At 44.1% G+C, this 5,835-nt stretch overlaps 1 pseudogene; it reads right to left on the bottom strand.

Moving 5' to 3' along the window:
- Positions 1 to 1,249: 1,249 nt before the first annotated feature.
- On the bottom strand, positions 1,250 to 1,417 carry LOC113544685 (uncharacterized; annotated as a pseudogene).
- Between the last annotated feature and the right edge of the window lie 4,418 nt (positions 1,418 to 5,835).

Below are 5,835 nucleotides of genomic sequence, written 5' to 3'. Positions count from 1 at the left end.
GTACGTCAGTGTGTTATTATCCATCAGGATGATAAACTCAGCTCCATACAGAGTTATAGAATTTGTCTGTCAGAAGAAACCTCTGCTGGCAAATGAAATCACTCTCATGTGACCACTATTGTTCTTGGTACAAAACAGCACCAAGACCACGGCGACTGGCATTGGTGTGTAGGATGTATGGTAACTTTGGATTTGCAAGCCCCAACACAGGAGCTGTGGTCAACTTCTCACTCATTGTCTGAAATGCAGTGTCACACTCAGGGGTCCATCTACCCCAAAGGTTTTCCTGATGTCAGCATTTGAGACAACCCTAGACCCTTTTGCATTCTTTCAAGGTGGACAGTATCCAGTGGTCAATTCATGTAAAGGCTTGGCAATTTTGGAGTAGTCTCTGACAAATCTCTAATAATGTGCTGTGAATCCCAGGAAGGATTTTAGCTCACTGATATTGGCTGGTTTTGGTCAAGTGGTCAGCACTGAGGTTGAGGTTCAGAATGTTTCGACATCATTTTCTAAAATGATGTGTCCATGATATCTTGATATATGATTTCATGAAGAAGCAGCATTTATCTGGAGCTAGTTTTAGACCAAACTCTTTCAGCTGGTTCAAGACTTTCATGAGCCATTCATGTTCCTCCAGGCTGTTTGAGAAAATGATAAGATTATTTAGGAAGACAAGTACTTCTTTGAGATGCATGCTCCCCATACACTTCTCCATAACATGCTAGAATATGCTAGGAGCGTTGTTTATCCTGCTAGGAGCGCTGTTTATCCTCCTCTTCGACTTCCACCTGATAGTGCGCTGATTTTACATCCATAACAGAAAACCATTTGGATCTAGTTAATGCAGAAAATTTCTCTTCAATATCTAATCTTCAAACCCCCATATATGTAAATATTCCACACATTACCACTCATATCCCATAGAGAGTGCCCAATGGTTTGAGTCTGAATGGTATACTAAAGCGGGTGACATATAAAAGCCACCTTACACTGAGCCAGATTACTAGTTCCCAATCACTTATAGAGATAGCCATTATTTTCCACTCACTCACTTACTGTTTAGGCCATCATGGAATTGTCTTTGGGGCTGGGGTTACATTCCTTATTTCTTTCTAGCTACTCCTATGGCTCTTGTCTTTGTAGTGTGTCCAGAGAAAAGACCATTGTAGACAATGGGTGATGGCAGAAGAATTGCTAGCCAGGGATATGGCTCCAGGAAAGAAAAAAAGTAAGTTTTTTTTTTGCATTTTGAGAAGGTGCAAGGAGGTACTGCAATACCAGGTCAACGTGTGGAGCAAGCCCGTCTTCCAGCTCCCTGCTCTAAAAATCTGTTTAATATAAAGTCCTCATATGGAGGACGCATCAGATATTAAACTGATAAGAACAGACTTTTTTTATTAAAACCAAAACACATCTACAAATCAACATCCAAGCTTTCACCATAACTCATGCATCAAATTTCACAATCGACAGCAAAACAAAACAGGACAAAAACAAGAACAAAAAACAAAAGCAAAAACAGCCACCTGGAAATAAATAGACAATCTCTTTGATCTATGTTTCCAGTCCCCCCATTTACACCATACAATTCCCCCTCTATTATATAAAAGAACAAAAGCAAAAACAGTCACCTGTACATACACAGACAATCATGTACCTTACATTTACGGCATCTGGCAGACGCCCTTATCCAGATCGACTTACATTTATCTCATTTATACAACTGAGCAGGTAAGAGCTTTGCTCAAGGGCCCAGCAGTGGCAGCTTGGCGGTGCTGGGGTTTGAACTCATGAACTTTCGATCAGTAGAAACGAGTCGCGACTGGGCATGACCACCTCGCATTCTCAATTATCTCCTCACCTCCGCATCCAACCGGATGTAGACGAGTATGGCTTGAGCCATGCTGGTAAAGCCTTTCCCTCACCGGGAGATGTCCCAGAGCTCCCAGCCAGTGCAGATCCTTACTGGTCCCCCTTCAGCCATGTGGGCTTCAGAGTTGCCCAATCTATGTCTGGTATACGGGGAAGAGTCACACTAGGTTGTGCCACACAGCAGTCCCTCCACCTCTTGTACAGTCTTCTGTGGTCTAGCACAAGGCCATCCACTAGGCACCACGGCTGGTCCCAAATGAACTCAGCCACCATCTGGTAAGGTGCCCAGCCATGGGCGGTTGGTTGACCATTGTGCTGATCCTCTCCAGGGGATCACTGCCTGCAAAATAAAGTGTTGTGGAATTCTTTCAGCTAAAGGAAACCTTCTCAGAGTCTTGAGGCCAAAAAATTGACTTTATTGTAAAAGGCAACAAAGCCGAGTCAGTCTGCAGTGTAATTGATGAATACGATCTCATCACAGCCTTTTATACGTTTTCAAATGCATATCTCTCTAGGTGGAGTTTTCTCTTTACACAAACAACTAGTATCTGTTGGCTGTCTACCACTATTATTTCTCAGTCTAGTTTCTATCTCTTTTCTCTCTCCTCAAGAGAAAAGAGATAGTGGCGAAAGGCCAGTTTCAGTGTTTTATATATATATATATATATATATATATATAAATATATATATATATTTTTTTTTTTTTTTTTTTTTTTCCATATTCTTTCCAAATCTCCATGGGCCTTGGTACATCCTTTCACCAACATGTTTTTCAGACACTGAGAACCTCCAGACATTGATACCCTCCTGTACTATGGTATTATATTGATAATTATGCTGATTATGATGACGATTATATATTCCATATATTCCCCCATTGGGACTTACTAAGTCCCACCTACTTCAAGAGAGCAGCCTCACAATACAGTCCCTTCATTTATACTAACTAGTGACCAATTCTAGATCGCCCAGTCCTCTTATCCAAAATTCTGAAACAGCTCATGGAGCATCAGGACCAAACATCTCCCTCCACCCTTGATTAGGAAGGAGTAAAAAGTCCTGTCCAGTTATTTGATGTTGATTAGGATACAATAACATGATTACAAAAATGATAAAATGGCTGTGATATAATAATTTGGTGCTGTATTTTCATCTACTTCAACCCAGATACTTTGCATATCATAGAGGCCCACCCTTGGGGAGAGGTTAGGCTAGCACTTACACCCAGGGCATGGCTCATCATGCCTCTTCATCCTCACTTGAGCTAATGGCATCCTTTTCTGGTGATGGCAGATTAGGCACCCAGTCTGGTTTAGGAGGTCAGTCAGTGTAAAGATCACGGGGATCTCCTGCCAGTCCATTGTTCTTAGTCTGGCCAGGCATGAGTGACATTTGCTTGACAATGTCATTTATTGACAATGACCCGCACCAGAAATGACCTAAATATGGGCAAAACACAACAAAACAATAGTCCTCCAACCACTATTCGTAATGCTATCATTATTCCCAATTTTGTCAACCAAGCTCTCCATTTTCCTAATGTTGATTCAAACCAGTCTCTGGGACCAGGCCTCCAGCCCTTGGCATCACCTGATGCTGGTGGCCAGGGGAGGGGACGTCATAAGCGGTGTGCGAGAAAGCAGGTGCTTCTGCTTTCTCGCACACCGCTTATGGCAAGGGGGCAAGGGTCAATGCTAGGCTAAAAACAAATCCTAGTCGGCCGGCTTTCCCTTCCATCCTGATCTCCGATGTCTGCTCCCTGGACAATAAATTGGACTACATCTGACTCCAGTAAACTATGTGGTGTGAGTTTAGAGACTGCTGCGTCTTTTTTATTTTCATGGAGACGTGGCTCAGCGACAGAGTTCCGGATGCCGCCATTCAGCTAGACAGGCTAGCCTCGTTTCTTGCTGACAGAAATGCAGCTCTGTGCGGTAAGGCTCGGGGTGGTGGCTTGTGTGTTTATATCAACACGGAATGGTGCAAGAACTCAGTGCTAGTTTCTAGCTACTGCTCATTGCTGGTGGAGTTTGACTGTTAGATGCAGACCATTTATTTACCATGGGAATTCACCACCGTCCTTATAATCGTAGTGTTCACGGCCACCACCATTATCCCCGTGTCAAAGAAGTCTCCAGTGTCCTGCCTCAATGACTACCATCCCATTGCACTCACACCCATCATCATGAAGTGCTTTGAGAGGCTCATCATGAGGCACGTCAAGACCCTGCTGCCCCCCTCACTGGATCCCCTGCAATTCGCATACTGTACCAACCGCTCAACGGATGATGCTATTACCACCACCCTCCATCTCACCCTCACCTGGACAACAAAGTCACGTTTAAATGCCATTCATAGACTTCAGTTCAGCATTCAACACAATCTTTCCTCAGCTTTCCCTGATTGGAAAGCTGAACCTGCTGGGCCTGAACCCCTCCCTCTGCAACTGGATCCTGGACTTCCTGACTGGGAGACCACAGTCAGTCTGGATTGGGAACAGCATCTCCAATACCACCACACTGAGCACTGGAGCCCCTCAGGGCTGTGTGCTCAGTCTACTGCTGTTCACCCTGCTGACTCACGAGTGTGTAACAACGCGCAGCTCGAATCACATCATCAAGTTCGCAGATGACACGACTGTGGTGGGTCTCATCAGCAAAACAATGAGTCAGCATACAGAGAGGAGGTGCAGCGGCTAAGGGGCTGGTGCAGAACCAACAACTTGTCTCTAAATGTGGACAAAACTAAAGAGATGGTTGTTGACTTCTGGAGAGCACAGAGTGGCCACTCTCCACCGAACAGCAGTGGATCCTTTGTGGAGATCATCAAGAGCTCCAAATTTCTTGGTGTTCACCTGGCAGAGGACCTCACCTGGTCCCTCATCACCATCTCCATAACAAAGAAATCTCTACTTTCTGTGAAGGCTGAGGAAGGCCCATCTCCCACCACCCATCCTCACCATGTTCTACACAGGGACTATCAAGAGCAACCTGAGCAGCTGCCTCACTGCCTGGTTTGGGAATTGCACCGTCTCAGATCGCAAGACCCTGCAATGGATAGTGAGGACAGCTGAGAAGATCATTGGGGTCTCTCTTCCCTCCATCAAATCCACCAGCATTGTGGATGACCCCATACACCCCTCACACAAACTCTTCACCCTCCTGCCATCTGGCAAATAGTACCGAAGCATTTGGGCCCTCATGGCCATCAGTTTCTTCCCCCAAGCCATCTGACTCCTCAACACTCAGAGACTGGACTGAAAACACACACACTCAAATGAACATCACCCCATCCTCTTTTCTAGTTTTGCACATCTCCGTATTCAATTTCTGCTGCTAAAAATATTTAGTATGTAATGTATATAATCTTTATACTCTCTACCCAGCTGCTACTCCTTATGTTTACATTTACAGCAACTTATATTGTTACTCTTTTGCACTACTGTCATCTGATTCACTTTCTACTAGAACTGTGTACTAGTTGGCACTGCACTGTAACTTACTGTGCCCATTTTCTTGTTCTGGTACTTTTGTACTCTCTTGTGCCATCTGCACATGTTTGCACTGTGCACTTTATGTAAATATATGTAGTATCCTGTAGATCTGTGTTTGTTTTATGTAGCACCTTGGTCCTGGAGAAACATTGTTTCATTTCACTGTGTACTAACTAGCTGTATATGGTTGAAATGACCATAAAGCCACTTGACTTATTTGGAATATAGGTACAGCATTACCTATATATACCAAACATCACATAAACACCTACCTTTTCCACTAGTAGACAATCTATCGTTTGCTCTGCATATGAAAATATCACCAGAAATGCCATGGTTTGGGCTGCACATTTGTTAGCATCGGCTGTTGCATGCAGCATGGTTTTCTTCAGGACATCTTTCTGATAAATAGGGTAACTGCCCAGATGCCACCTCACTAAACAATTGGGTTATCCCTGGGTCTGTGG

The sequence above is a fragment of the Pangasianodon hypophthalmus genome, chromosome 18 (genome assembly GCF_027358585.1).
Source record: "Pangasianodon hypophthalmus isolate fPanHyp1 chromosome 18, fPanHyp1.pri, whole genome shotgun sequence".
NCBI lineage: Eukaryota > Metazoa > Chordata > Actinopteri > Siluriformes > Pangasiidae > Pangasianodon > Pangasianodon hypophthalmus.
The sequence above is the reverse complement of the archived record's forward strand: the minus strand, read 5'-3'. Positions and strand labels throughout refer to the sequence as shown.